At 44.6% G+C, this 15,054-nt stretch overlaps 1 protein-coding gene across 1 annotated transcript in view; it reads right to left on the reverse strand.

Annotated features, from left to right (window-relative positions):
- RNF152 (ring finger protein 152) overlaps positions 1-2,258 on the reverse strand; it is a 39,856-nt gene extending 37,598 nt beyond the window's left edge. Inside the window, exon 1 of the mRNA XM_039722101.1 lies at positions 2,238-2,258. The gene's annotated coding sequence lies outside the window, so the exon portion shown is untranslated. The remainder of the gene's footprint in view (positions 1-2,237) is intronic.
- Between the last annotated feature and the right edge of the window lie 12,796 nt (positions 2,259-15,054).

Raw genomic sequence — 15,054 nt, forward strand, 5'->3', positions numbered from 1 at the left:
AGAACAGGAGAAAATTTAAGGCATGCCAAGATCCCAGGCTCTGGAAATTAGTTTCCCACATGCTCCACAAAAAGAGCACTCACACCCAAAATCTGCTGCTTTGAACTTGGACTGCACACAATTTACTCAGCTGAATAACCACACTCAAGTCAGAGACATTACTTGCCTGAGTATCTTCTACTTGGTGTACAGAAGGGGGCTGACAAATAAATACAGGTAAGGACATTATTCTTAAAAAGGCTGGAGCAGAACTGGCTGACAAATAAACACAGGTATACAAAAGGCAGTGTAAGGACATTATTCTTAAAAAGGCTGGAGCCCTAGGCCAAGTCCCAAAGTCAACAACCATGTGGTCAGAATCACAAGTCACCAGGTCTTCAGTAGAATCATGTCAACTGATCAGGGAATCTAAATCCATTCATACCATAGACCTGTATCCTCCAGGCCCCATCAACTGATCGAGGTCACAGTCTGAAAAATACTTCACTGACTTAGAAAACTAAATTCTGCTCAAAAGGATGGCTTGAGCATTTAGGAGTATAAGCTTCATTAGCTTCCAGCAAGACTTCAAGCCCCAAGCACAAACTAATGCTCCATAAAACTCCAGCAGAGAAGCATCACTGCTCCTAATTTGCCAGTACGGGTCCCAAGTATGGTCAGCTGTATGGAACACAACCACGATGAGGCATTTGTTCTCAGCCCCATGCAAGGAAAAATGATGTGCAGTTCACACCCTAGAAAGCTTATGAGAGGCAGCCCTGAGTTTGAAATCTCCATATGCAAGCTTGCTTTCAAGTATCCCTCTAATTTCACTGGAGCAACTCACATGACTGAAGTTAAACCTGTGCTGAAGCCTCCCGTTGGACTACGGCTGATGGACCTTCTGATCCAGTTCATTGAGGGGTCAAGGTGAGAACCCTGAACTGAAGCCAAGAGCAAGTATGACAAAAACATATCCACAGATTCTGGCAAAGCTGAAGGACCTGAGTCCCTCAGGAAAGGGTGACCAGCACCCAGAAAGATCTGCTTGCCCATTCCCTGGGCACTCTGCTAAGCTACAGCAGGTCTTTGGATGAGAGGCTCATTCTGAGCTCTTGCATTTCCATGTATGATTTAAACACACAATATTAAGGCCAAAATAATATTTATTGTCTTCCTGGCATTTCTAATCTGGATCTCTCACAGCACTGTCCAATACTCCCAAGAAGACTTCACAATATACATATAAAATTTCTATCACATGTGGTCCAACCAACTTTCCCCCAGAAAAGCAGCAAAAAACAGGTATCATTTTACCTTGTCTTCACATACCTAGCCAGCTGTCCAAACCCTCTGGGAGACCTCACAGCTTTGAGCCAGAGGCTTGGGCTTTTTAACTGTACTACCAGCTTAGTGGGAATTTTCCACAGAGCTCTGTCCCAACAGTTATGGGCATGCCAGTGCCATAAGTGCCACGGCCAGCAACAGCACAAGGCTGTCCCACCTTTGCACTCCTCAGCCAGGACTACTTTCTTTTACTTTCCACCTTTCATGCAACTAGTAAGAGGCTGAAATCCAGCTGCACACTGTTACATAGCCAACAAGAGAGTTTCCAGCAGAAGGGGTTTTTTCCCAGATTACTATTGTTGTCATCCCATAGGCTCTACATTAGCACAGATTGACTGGGCATTTCAAAAAGGCCTGTGGTACAGAAAGGCTGAGAACAGGACCTTCGTACTCATCCTAAATTGACAGGCTACAAGTAATTTCCAACATCCTAAAGCAGACAAAAAAAATCTAAGTAAATCTGTATCAAAAACTCTCTAAAACATACTAGTTGAAAACAAAAATAAAAAGCAAACAAAAACAAACCATGGGCCATATCGATGAGGAGAAGGAACAGTTTCAGTGAGCAAACAAGCGCAGAGGAATTACTGTGTTTACAGTTCAATTAATGGGACCTTATCAGAATCCCGTCTGCGCTTTTTTTTTTGTAAGACACCTATTACACAAACACACACTAAATGCCTCGCCGGCTGGCACCCTGGTGCACGTATCCCGTGTATCCACGTTTCAGGAGAGGCAGAGCTGGTCCCGGAGAAGTCTCTTCACCGGACGGCGTATCGGAACAAAGCGCTTGGGTGACGGATGTCGGCAGGGTCCGTAAATCACATTTTTGGCAGCTCGACCTCAGCTGGGTCGGCATCTAACGCCGTAAGAACTCTGAGCGCTGCCGCTCCGTACAGCGGGGACCCTACCTGGGCAGGGGGCTTCTCGCCTCTCCTTCAGGCTGGTTAAAAAGATAATTAAAGCCTTTTTCTAAAAGCCCGGCGAGATGTCTGTCATTACAGCATCCGAGTTACCGCGTATCTTCCCCGCTAACTGCCGGCACAAGGAAGGAAAATCAACCCAAAAAATAAAAACCCAAAAAAAACCAAAACGAACCCAAACCAACGCAAAAGCACCACCGAACCTCCCGCTGGAACAAAGGACCGCACCAAACCCCGTCTCTAAGTTATCGGGATTTACTTGCTCGCAGAGCACACAGATAAACCTCCTCGACTCGCAACAGCGCTGGTGCGATGCAGGCGCGACCCCGCCGGGTTTCGAAGTAACCTCGGCGCCCGCCGCGGGGCCGCCTCGCTCCGGCCCCCCGGGCAGCCTCGCAGCGGCTGCGGCCGCGAACAGCCCGTGCCCTGCACGGTGCCACCCGGCCCCGCCAGCGGGGAGAAGGACAACGCAGGGGGGTTCCTCAGGGCTGAGAAGGGGCTCTGCCGCTTTAAGCTGCAGCGTGTTGTGCCACCTGGCCCAAGGTGAGGGACAGCTGCACCTGAGCGCATTCCCGGCGGGACAGAGCGGCGCCTGCCCCGCGCAGCCTGCGGAGCTGCCCCCGCGGGGAACGCGGGGCTCTCGGACACCCCGCGCAAGGCAGGTTCTCCGGCTCAAGTGACTTGGGGACCATTAATCTCAGCTGGAGGCTTAGAGCTGTATTAGTAGAGCGCATACCATTAAAGTGGTATGCACATGTGGTGCGTTGTCTTACCACAGCAGACCTAGGGCCAGGCGAGGGAATAAGGCCTCGTTTTTATCCACTGCACCAAGGCCTATGCCGGCAACAGAGCACAAGGACCACAGACTTGTTTCTTCTCTCCCTGCAGAGAAAACAATCCTATTCCATCAGCAGTAAAAGAAAAAATGCATATGTACTTCCTAGCGTCTCACATGGGATCAGTAATACCAAGCAGCAAGAACTACAAATGGCAACAGTAGACAGGAGTCTTTCACTCCTCATTGCCTCATCTTTTTGCATATCCAGTGGTTTTTTGGGAGCAGTTGCAAGTGGTGTGTACATGTACACAGAACTGTAGGTTATCCAGGCACCAGGTTTGTATAGAACACCCTTCTCCTCCCCATGTCTTGTAGCTCCAAGCTGAAACTGTTGCCTAGGAAGGAGTAAGCCCTCTATAATCAGCTAAATAAATCATTTTCAGAAAATAAAATTCCTTTCCCCCTTCTTCACTGTACTGGGGCTATTTGCAGCACAAGGTCTCCAGCAAGCCAGGCTTACCACTAGGGAGAGTCTATAATGCATTCACTAGTACAACTCCAGGTTCTGCCATAAATATTTAAAACTCAATTACCATTCCCACAATGAACGTTTGAAGCAGATTTTTGCATCCCACAGTGCTTCTTGATTCAAAACTTCCTAATGAAATAATTGAGATAACACAGGAGAAGTCAAATAGGTCAAATTTCAGCCATCAGTTTGAGTCTGGTTCCCCCTTCATGTCTGTCTCTGAAGTATTAGTCACTACCATCTCTGACCTCTCACGATGTATTTTACACCACAGGCATCATTTTAGCACATGCAGCTGACTTTGGCTTCTCTGATGATCAGCTGGAAGGTCTGTGTGAAATATTTTGCCATCTCCCCTTCCCCCCTCCCGTTGCCCAGCTGAGTAATCTGAAGAGCAAACATCCAAATTGCTTCTTCTGAGGTGTCCCTTAAAGGAACAGGGGCCTCCTGCCATCCTTCCCTCTGCTCTTGGGGATGGGCCATGGCCCATGGCCCCTGATGTGACCCACACCTTCCCACCATGGCCACTCTATGTTCTACAGATTTTGTCCAGAAAAAGCCTTTGAGATCCTGGAGAGGGGGGCTGTACAGTTGTTTTTACAATTTAAGAAGGCGCTTATGCCAAATTAACATCAGGCATTTGTGTAACATCATGCCTTTGAAGAGACACACAAGGTTTGGAAGGCACAGTTCCTTACAGGCCTCTGTGCTCCAAGTCCCTACCCTTTCAGGGGTCATTTTCCCCTTTCTTCCTCAGAGAACAAGTGGCATCTGGTTCTTACAGGCAGTGCTATATCAGATGTCTATGCACTCAAGGGAGGAAAATGCATTACAAAATTAAGCCAAATGTCCCTCCAACTCTGCACCAGTCAGCCCTTCTGCAAATGATGTCCCCCAGTAAGGCAGGGGGGCTAAAGAGGTATAGAAAAAGATCACCTGCTTGCCAAGATGGATCTCGCAGTGCAGTGTTGAAGAGCATTTACACAATGACTCAATGGTATTGCTGTCGTTGCTGCTGTGATTGTATCGTTACAGCAGAGTTTAGCCTGCTCAGCTGCGACCAGCTCACCCCATACACCCCCATCCAGGTTAAGCAGACAGCAAACAATCAAGTGTTTCACATCCCACATGCAAATACAAGGTCCTGGTCTGGAGGGGCTACTGCAGCTTTTAGCATCTGACTCCCTCTGCTGAATGGATTACATGCACAGCTCCTGGCAGAAGTGCTACCAGAGAGATGCAGCAGATGAGGGGAACTGGAAAAGGGAATTACTCCCAGGAGGATCCCTGGATTGCCGCCATCGTCCCCAGGGCTGCATCTGTTATGAGAAGAGTCTGTAAGTCTCTGGGGAGGAAATCTTGAAAAGTTCACAGCAATACGCTTGGGAAGGAAAAAAGAAGGATAAATAGATTTCATCTTCAGATTGGTTCACATGGTTTATTTCGATAAAACTTTTCACTAGGAGACAGTTTTGTAAAAAGCAGCAAGTTCTTTGATACTGCCCTTTTCATTTCCTACCTGAATAAAAAGGATGAAAAGGGTTCATCCAGAGCCAGAGGCATCAAAAGACAGAGGAAAGGCATGGAAAGGCAGATGTGCTCTTCTGCCCTTTGCTATTCTCTCACCAGTCTGGTTGGATGTGGGGACATTTCTTCCCCCCACATGGATTCTTCTAAAATTGTATAATTTTAATAAATAATAAAATTGTACAACATTAATTTTTACATCATATCTAACAGTCAATGAGAGCAAACTGCTATCAAATGCACTCACTCGAGCATACCCAGTATTGGGGAAGTGGGAACACCTATCATTCACAGAAATAACAACAGCAATCCCTGCAAGTGATGTGGTAGCACTGGGATATCATAACAAAGCTATGAGCTAACTCATGGTTTCTCCATTATGATCACCTAAGAGATTTCTAATACACAATATGTATGTAAGACCTCAGTGTCAAACTTTCAGTTCCAGGAACAAGTCACCAAATAATCATAAAACCGAATGGTTTTATGGGAGCTTGTGAGCATTTTAAAAATAATCAGCACATAGGGGATCCATTGCTTTTCATTTCTGAGTCAACACTGGAGGTTTAAATCATATTTTCAATGTTTATTCTGTTATTAAAAAGCCTAGGAACTCCTTTTAGCCCAGTTTCCTAGAGAAACAAAGTTTATATTACCTCACTGTGAATCCTTCTATCTTCCTGTTTTCTTTCAGCTGCTTTTGAAACTGTTAGCAGAGGAGAAGAAATCAGACAACAATGTCCCTGATTTTTGTTGTTGTGTATTAAATCATTAATGGGGCAAAGAAATCTTCTTTGAGGGAATGGGGTAAAGAAGATTGTTTGAACCCTTCCCAAGCAAGAGGCAGGGAGAGTTCAGTTCTTTTCCCTTCAGTCTGGCAGCCAGAGAGCACGCATGCATGGAACGGCAGTACCTCACCAAACTTCATAATATCCCCTGCTCAGCTAACATCTTTCAGTGAGAAAAAATGAAGACTTCTATGATCTCAGAGCTCTGAGACTAAGGAGGGAAAATTACATTGACCACTAAAAGTGCTACTGAGTCAAGGCCTGTCAAACCCCACACCTTGCACAAAAGCTTCACAGAAAGCTGTTGCCTAACACTGTGAACAAAGGTACAGCCCACAGCGATTAAAAAAGCATCTATTGGTGGAAACAGCTTCAAGCCCTGCTGATCACAGGTAATTGTCACCTGTCATATTGATACCCTGTGATAAAATTACAATGAACATTTTGGCTCATTGAAATCTGACAGGCTCATATACATTCCGTTGTTCTCTTCCATAAAACTCTGTTTTATTGTAGGCTTTAAAAGATTCAGCAGAGTGAGTATTTTTACAGGTCGCTAACCTGAAAACAGGCACGTAAAAAAGGATGCCACATTCCCCTGTTCTCTTCCATAAAACTGTTTTATTGTATGCTTTAAAAGATTCAGCAGAGTGAGTATTTTTACAGGTCGCTAACCTGAAAACAGGCATGTAAAAAGGATGCATATTTGTGGTAACTCCATTTAATAAATTGCTGTGAAACCCCAGTCTCCCTCGAAAAAGAAAAAAAACTCCACACTAAAGTTAACAGGAGAGCCTTCACCCCTTCATTAAGATTAAAGGCTTCAAGCAGAAGAAGATGGTCAATGTGCCTACCTTAAGTAAGCAACAAATTCTCTATTCACCAGTGTGCCGTTCAGCCCTCTTTTTGTCCTTGTGTTGGATACAGAAATTTGATCAATAATTTTCTCCTCATAGCAATAGTTTGTAAATGCTTCTCTATTAATTATAACTTTAATAATGAATCATAGAATCATATAATGGCTTGGGTTGGAAAGGACCTTAAAGACCATCTTGTCCAAACCCCACCTGCCATGGGCCAGGATACCTTTCACTAGACCAGGTTCTCAGAGCCCCATCCAGCCTGACCTTGTACACCTCCAGCATTTCCACAGCATCCCTAGGCAACCTGTTTAGACTGCCTCAACATCCTCAGAGCAAAGAACTTCCACTGAATTTCCAATCTAAACCTACTCTTTTTTTACTTTGACTCAATTCCCCCTTGTCCTACAACTACATGCTCTTGTAAAAAATCCTTCTCCATCCTTCTTGTAGGGTCTCTTCAGGTACTGGAAAGGTAGATCATCCTGAAGCCTTGTCTTTTCCAAGCTGAACAATCCCAACTCTCTCATCCTGCATTGACAGATCAGGTGATGTGACATCTGTAAGTACAAAACTTAGGGAAGTTGCTCCTTCAATATCAGCTGACTGCCTTTACACTCAAAGGGGAGATGTCCCTGGAGGTAATTCACAGCAGAAATCCATACTCTGAGTCACCTTCTTGCTGCCTGGGCTAATCTCCCTCCACAGATAAGATAGGGGGGAAAGCTTCCTGCACTGAAGTTTAGTGTACAGAGATAGGCAGTGCAAAGAGCCCCCTGAGGCTCCCAATCTTGGGAACCACCTGGGTCTGCTGACACATCCCTTTGCTTCCTTCAAAGCAGTGCCTCAAAGACTCCTCTCGGTGAGTCACATTGGAGGAGCCACAAACCCTGTATCGCACCAACCGCTGTTCCACCTCTTGCACAGTGTCACCGCCCGCGTCTGGGCAGCAGTGTGGATGTGCCTGAGACATGTTACCCATGTTCTCAGCACAGCATAACTGAGGTGGAAGGGGACCTCTGCAGATCCTCCTGTCCATCCCCCTGCTCAAATCAGGGGCAGCAGCAGCTGGGCACTCAGGGCTGTCTCCTGCTGCGTTTTGAACATTTACTGCCAGTACAGAGAGCTGGATAAACACACCAGGGGTGCTACCACAGCAGTTGCTCTCTGTACAGTCCTGGATATTCTCTCTGCTGCTGCAGCTGTCACAAAATGAAAGGGAGGGGTTGTTTATAAGCTCTGGCAATTATCTCCAGAGCTGCACCTTTTCTCTCCCCTTATCCCATCACAAGGCGATATCTAGAAAAATACACTTATACGAATCTAATCTTTGTTTTTTACTGTACTGAGTCATGCCTGTATCTTCTTAATAACTAATAGTTCACTGTATATTAAACAAAAGAGAAAACATATATGTGAAAAATATTTTCACATCAGTGAATTTCAATTACCAAAGCCCGATTATTTTAAAAACCCTAACTCTTCTGTTATCCAAAGCAACACTGAATTAGTTGCTGGGCACTAGCTATATTGGAAGTCCATTAGTTAGACAGCCCCTCAATCATCCATGTTAATTCATTCTCCTCTGAAGTAGATGAGTTTTGAGAGAATTACAGTCCTCATATACAAACAGCACCACAAATAAATGGCATGAAGATATTTCATCATAATTTACTAAGTGCAACTTCACCGTTCAGGACTTGCATACTAAAGCATCAGGATAGCCCTTTGGCACCAGCTCTACAGAATAAATACAGGTAGTCCTATCACTGACAAAAAGCTCAATTAGAAGGAAAATTGAAGTTTCAAACATATGCATTTAAAATTAGAAAACACCCAAATTAAGGCTGGCTGTGCAAGTCCTTCCTGACATAACCACATGCTTCCATTACACAAGTGCATGCTGCTTTTCACAGCATCCTGGGCTTCCCTTCATTTGCATGGGATCTCCAAAGCACAACCCCAGCTTCCTGCTCCCCAGTGCCAACCTCCTCTGTCATCCCCTGTGCCACCACCCAGGTTCCATGTCCCAGACTCCCTGTTCCCTCATTCCTGGTCTCCAGTCCTGATATGCCACTTTCTTCTCTTCAGCACCATCTACCCCGTTTTCTTTGTCCAGCTGTAACCCACATTTAATCCCAGCAGTTTCCAGCCTCAGTTTCCAACCCCAGCTCCCAGACCACGTTTCTTACAGTGACGCCCAAGTACCTTCTCCACTTTAAGTCCTTAGTTCCAGTCTTTTACTGCAGCCTGCTTTACTCCACCTTTTAATGCTAACTCCACAAATAAAGGCCAGGTCTCTTCCTCCTCATCGCTTGGGATCCAGGAGGTCATTGACACAGATCACAAGTCCCCATGGCTGTACCAGGAGGCACCAAGAAGAACATTGCCAGAAACCTCCTACTCAGTCCCTCAGCCACAGACAGACCAGAGCACAAGTGTCCACAGACTGAAACATCAAAGAGATTAGCAGCCACACTTAGAAGCCTCTGCCAGGAGTGTGCAAACTGCAATTTTCCAAGAATTTGTAATTTAGCTGAATCTGGGTATTTTTCACAGAAGCCAGAGTTGAGTTGCACCACTTTTTTTTCCCCTTACATTTTGGAAGGGGAATCACGACCAGGCAGTGATTACTGTTATGTAGAAAATCTAGTTTCAAGCATTCAGTCTTTCACAGGAAAAGATGTCATAGGACAAGCTGAACAGCCAGAAACATCCCTCCAGAATCAGACTGAGGTATCCACCTGGCACAGAAAATGTTATCCCAAAAGATTAAGGTTTCAACGTGTTACAGAAAATGAAAAAAAAAAAAGAAAGAAAAAAAAAAGGGGGTGCAACTCAACTCCAGCATTAATTAAAGCAAACTGAGTAGAAGAAAGGAGAAGAAGAAAGGTTATTTTCTGTAGCCTAGCAGAAGTACCAGATATATTATCTTTAGGATAGAAAGAGTCCACAGTTCACACTACAGGCCTTGAGAAGATGAAATTGCACTGCGTAAACACTTTAGATATCGTTCATTAGGACCATTAGGACCAGTCACCAGGTTCAGGGTGCTTTACACCCCATGACTGGTGTTATAAAACCTATGGTTACCCCAGGCAGAACACCCAACAAAGTCCAGCAATCACCCAGACATCGTGTCTGTCTGGTGTACTTTAGCAGAGAAAATAAAGTGAGGTACGCAAGTCTCTGTGTTTATGCAGACCTGTTTTCTTGACTTTTTACACTACACATTTCCAAGCCACTGGCTGATCTTTCCAGCTCTTACCTGCAGGACAAGCTGCTCTGAAGCATCCTCATCTGAGTTACTTTACTCACACAGTGTTAACAGAATGAGAACCAAGGCCTGGAATTTCAGAGTTAAATCTGAAGCACACATAGGAAAACAAGCACACTGGGATATTTATGTGCTGGATGCTGGCATGGCAGTGACTGCACTTCATCCTGACACTTCCTGAAAATTACATCATTTATCATTTAACACTACAGCTGCAGATTCCCCACCATTTACAATGAATTAAGTAGCAGAGCTCTTCAGGAAACCCCATGGATTTCCTGGGATAGACAGTATGGCTAGTTAAGTGCATGAATATATGAAGTAAATATTTTTTTGTTTTATTGGGGCTTCTGAAAATGAAAGCATCCTGTCTGAGGGGAGGGCATTGCTGGTAGCCATGAAATAAATTAAAACCAGTGCTGTCCCTGCTAGAGGTGCCTGGTCAAACTACATTGGTTGATGATAACCTTGCACAGCAGTCTTTCATTCAGGGCTTCATCCTGCAGTCCTTAAACCCTGGAAGAAGTTTGGAGAGTTTCAGTGGTGTCTAATTTTAAATTTATTTCTGCAAGCAAATGTCTTCAGCACATACCAGCCGAGGCAGACACATTCAAAAATATGTCAGCATGTCCAAAGTCTGGGGGACTACAATTGCTGCTCAGTGTCCACATGGGCTCCCATCTCCTGCCCTGCCAAATTCAAGATGATTCTGAGGGAATTTCTCCAGTGGCAAAGTTTCAAAGTAGTCTTTTCCCAGCCTCACTCACTTAGTAGGTGTTTTTTCAAACAGCCTGCTTATAGTCTGAGAGAATAAGCTTCTTATTAAGTTCATAGATCAGTCTCATTAGTGGTCACACCTCTAGAGCTCCAGTTAAGCATGTTCATGTTTTCTAGAACAGCACCTCCTGTATCTCATGTAAGATTGCTGCCAGAAAATAAGTGCAGAGTTCCCAGTTCAGACCTGTGGGCTGCAAGGACTTGCTTAAATCCATATCTAATGTCAGTCCTGTAACATGGCAGCTCTCACATTTAATTCTGATTTTAAACGAGGTGTTCAAAACCCTATTTTCATACCTTCCTTAAAGGAGTATAGACCTCCTTAGAAATGTGGCTGAAGGGCAAAAAACTGTCTCTTATTTCTGAAGTCAGATGGGACTTACACCCTTAAAGCTTTTGAAAAATTTACTATGTCGCTGTTTGGGCTGAATAAAAATTACCTGTGAGTAAGGCTTTTCTTTTCAACACTCTTTTTAGGCTTGGAAAAAGCTTACTCAGGAAAATAATTAAAAGGATTAGGCTGCTTTTCAACTTCACAACTTTCCCAATTTTTCCAGATTCTCTGAAGAGGCCACTGGGTGCTGGTGGGTGTGACTTTCAGGGCTGTGAGCCTTGCAGGGCCACACCAAGTGCCATTAAAGTGAGTGGTGGAGTTTCCATTGATTACAACAGGATTTGGAGAGTCCCATACAGAATCTGCTCTAAATCTAGGAGAGCTGACGTTCCCGCCCACCTGTCTGCAAGGAGTGAGCACAGGACATGCAAGGAGGAAGTAAATTACATCCCTCTTTTTTGCAAGGAAAGTTTTCCTGATTTCATTTATTTCAATGCCAGTATCTATATTTCAGCATTAATAACAGACCAACATGCAAAAGGAGCTCAGGAAGCTGCCAGGTTTCCACCAGGGAGACTCGAGTTTGGCTGCCCAAGGCAGAAGAGAGCTTTGGAAAGTGCTTTGTTTAAAGTAGAAGCATTCAAAACTGTTTTGCACATTCATCATACTCAAAGAGAAGTGCTTGGCTGCCCCCCATGGAGGGAGGGGAATGTGCAGCAATGGGACCCTCAGCAGCTGCCAGCAAAAAATAATACAGAAGAACTATGAATAAATAAAATACATTTTGCTAGGCCTAATATTACACAGCTTTCTTCATACTCTCCCTCGAAATCTGTAATTCCCTTCCAACCATTTCTGGTTTTAGTTTTTATCCTGGGTTGTTCTCTTCCTGTCTCTCTTCCTTTAAAGACTGAACTGTGGTTTTCTCCTTACCTGAAAGTTTCCCCTCTCCATTTCTTAATTTCTGCTAATTTCTCTCTCTTAATCTTCTTTTAAAACCATTCTGATGCAACTCCACAATACTTTGCAGACCTCCAAGCCTCTTTTATCTTACTCTTTTCTCTGCAATGCTTCCTTTCATCATCTTCCCAATTTAACAAAGATTTGCCTATGTGTGGCAGAACTCAATACCATTTTAAAGTCAGAAGTGTTTTGCTTTTTCTGAATATGTTTTTATACCAGTGGTGCTAGTGAGAGCTGAGAAAACACAGATTATCTACTGCACTCTATCAGAAGTGGAAAAATCAAGTGATCTGCAGGCTCTGAACTCAGGATCAGCATCTTCCAGGCAATGCCTGAATGGAATCATGAGAGAGACCAAATTCAACAAACCCTTTTCTTGCTTGGGATGTCACCTTTCCTACTCCTCATAGCTGCCTTAAGCAAATTTGCCTGCTCTCCACTCACTGGCCCAGATAGTTTCAATCTTGTTCATTATGGCTTTATCAAAGTTAGATCAGGAAGCATAGTTCTCAATGCTAGGATTTTATTTTATTCTTTCCACCTCGTGGCCATTAATTCATTTTCTGCTGCTATGAAGTGTATTCTCTGGCCTGAACTCCTTAACCATCCTCCTCATCCTTGCTGTCTTATAAATAACAGCATCCTGCTCCATCCAGATCCAGATCCAGCCCCAGCCAGCTTGTTCTATCCTTTAATTTATGAGGAAAACTTCTCTGTTGTGCAATGGCTCCAGGAGACTGCCAGGTGGCTTTTGGCAGAAGTGCTCGACTGGACAAGGAGGACAAGCTACAAATCTGAGGTGAGGAGGAGCCCACCTCTGGTGCCTTAGTCCTGCTTCTCTCAGTGCAGCCAATCCTTGCCTCACTCTGAATTCCTTCTGAGCTCTGGAAAAAGCTGCAGTTGCAGGTTGCTGCTTGCCAGAGCCTAATGCCAAAGTCCTACCTGTCCAGACATCCCATATAACAAGAAAGTGCTGATGGCAGCATGACAAACCTCTCTTTGGAGCTAATGCTATGTAGTCATGTCTGCAGCTGAAGCCCCAGCACAGCCTCACCAGCGGGTTGGTTCTTGTGAATGCTATTTTAAGGCAGAAGGGGTGCAATGGTGTTGCCACAGCATGAAAAATGAAATTTAAAATAGTTCATATTTACAGAGCAAGGTTATTCTGACTGTGAGGTGTGATCTTTTTCTGCTGAGTACATGCAGTGCACCATTTCATTTAATTCTGACACCTGTAAGCTTAGGCAACAAAAGTGTGCTATGACATAGGGCTCTGCATATGGACTCATCGGTGTTTCCTGCAGAAGCCTCACATGCTGCTAATCGCTTCTGGGATGTAGGGGTTTGGGGGTTTTTGTGGAGTAATATCAGAGGGAGAGTCTCAGTGTAAGAGCCATGGCTGCTACTTGTCCACCGATGTTTCTTCATGCTTATCAAGATCGATAAACAGCGACAGTCACCCCCCAGTGATGCACCCTCGCCTGCAGCAATTCCTCTGGGTCTGGAAGTTGTCAAATCTCTGTTTATCTGCTGATGGCTGAACTACCCTTGCCCCGAATGTGCCTCTTTTAGGAAACATCCAGCAGAGTACTCACACTGGCCAGAGACTTAATTGCGCTAAACCTTAATCTTTTAATGTTGCAATACTGTAGCAGCTGCAGATTGTTTTAGTAAAAAAAAAACAAACCACCAACCTAAATAAAAGCCCACTACAACAACCCCTAACCTGTTTCATCACCATTGTCTTCTCCAGATAATGTCCCAGCAGTCTCGGCCAGGCTTCCCTGTGACTACAAAGAGGTGTTTGACTCACTAACCAGTTCTCAACGTCTCTCCTGGCTTCTTCCCTCCGGGCACCATATGATAGCCTGGGATGTGGCTGGGATGTTCCCTCCAGAAGCTGATAGTAATCATGGTCTTTGCCTCTTCATCCTCTCCCTCCTCTGTGAGTCATCAGGAATCACTCCCAGTCCTTTGTCTCTTTACTTGAGTGTCATTTGGCTGTATTCATGTCCCTTGTCTTTCTGCTCTCAGCCCTTGATGGCCTAGGTCTTTGTTTGTCCCCTGTTCTAACTTATCCTTTGTTTGAGGAGCTGTGTGCAGGGGAAGGCGGAAGGGAGGGGGGCCTGTGATGGTGACAACCCGCTGAACTGAAGATTTTCTCTGTCCTTAGAAGGACAATGCAGCAAAACCAAATTCCTGTTCACCCCATTGCCATACTTTGCTTTGTCCCATTTCTCATCCTCCCTCCGTCTGGGAGCTCCCAGCCCACAGCAGCTAGTCGTAGCCTGGAATGGGTGGTTTTCTCCAAAACTGAAGCGAAGCCCACCTACATTGGAGGACGAACATCATAACAGAAATGCCACCAAAGTAGAAAAATTTGGATGAAAGGGAAAACAAAAAATTCCAGCATTGTATTCCACACATGAAAGTGCAGAGTAAGCAGTTGCTGCCCTATAAAGCTTGTTTAAACGCCCGCGGTTTTGAGGGAGTTTGGTACCAGCTTTGGCTTCCACAGTAGAATTGCAGGCCAATGCACATTCATCATTCTAATTTTATACAGCTGCATTATTTTCACAGTTTATGGTGCCACCATCTCATTTATGAAGTACACACTGCAGTTACACATATGGCTGTATTATTTTCAGCACTGAAAGTTCAATTAGTAGTTTCACTGAGCTAAGACTGTCAAAACAGCAGCAGGAGTACACACCGTATTGTAGCTGCCCAAAATTTATATGTGTTTATGCAATAAATACATTGCAGTTTGTGTGCTATAATTTGGGTCACTGGTTCTAAAATAACACCAGAAACACCAGGTGAAATTTGCTGTCACTGACTCAGTTTCAATGACTGTAGCTCCAGCTCTTCATTTACACCTGGGATAATTATGGCATGATCATGGGTCACAGAAACATGGCTTCTTCCCTGCCCAGGGATGTCATAAGACAAAACATTGATGTGAGCGACTG

Source organism: Passer montanus, unplaced genomic scaffold (assembly GCF_014805655.1).
Source record: "Passer montanus isolate IOZ18808 unplaced genomic scaffold, ASM1480565v1 scaffold107, whole genome shotgun sequence".
In the NCBI taxonomy this organism is placed as follows: domain Eukaryota; kingdom Metazoa; phylum Chordata; class Aves; order Passeriformes; family Passeridae; genus Passer; species Passer montanus.